The sequence below is a fragment of the Parus major genome, chromosome 4 (genome assembly GCF_001522545.3).
Source record: "Parus major isolate Abel chromosome 4, Parus_major1.1, whole genome shotgun sequence".
NCBI classification, from domain to species: domain Eukaryota; kingdom Metazoa; phylum Chordata; class Aves; order Passeriformes; family Paridae; genus Parus; species Parus major.
The window spans coordinates 58,264,292-58,264,573 of record NC_031771.1 but is presented as its reverse complement, the minus strand read 5'-3'; positions in this window follow the sequence as shown (position 1 = coordinate 58,264,573).

Sequence of the window (282 nt, the reverse complement as noted above, 5' to 3'; positions counted from 1 at the left end):
GGGAATGCTGTGCACACCTGCCCCATCCTGCTCCATCCTGCCCCGGGAATGCTGTGCACACCTGCCCCATCCTGCTCCATCCTGCTCCATCCTGCCCCTGCCCAGGGGCTGCTGCCAGCCCCCCCCCGCCTTTGTTCCGCTGGCTCCGCCTCAGCGCTGTCCCCTCCCCGCGGGGCGGGCCCGGGCCCGGGGGCGGTGGGAGCGGGCTTCTGTCCCCTCCCCGCTGTCCCCTCCCTGCTGTCCCCTCCCTGCCGTCCCCTCCCCGCCGTCCCCTCCCCGCTG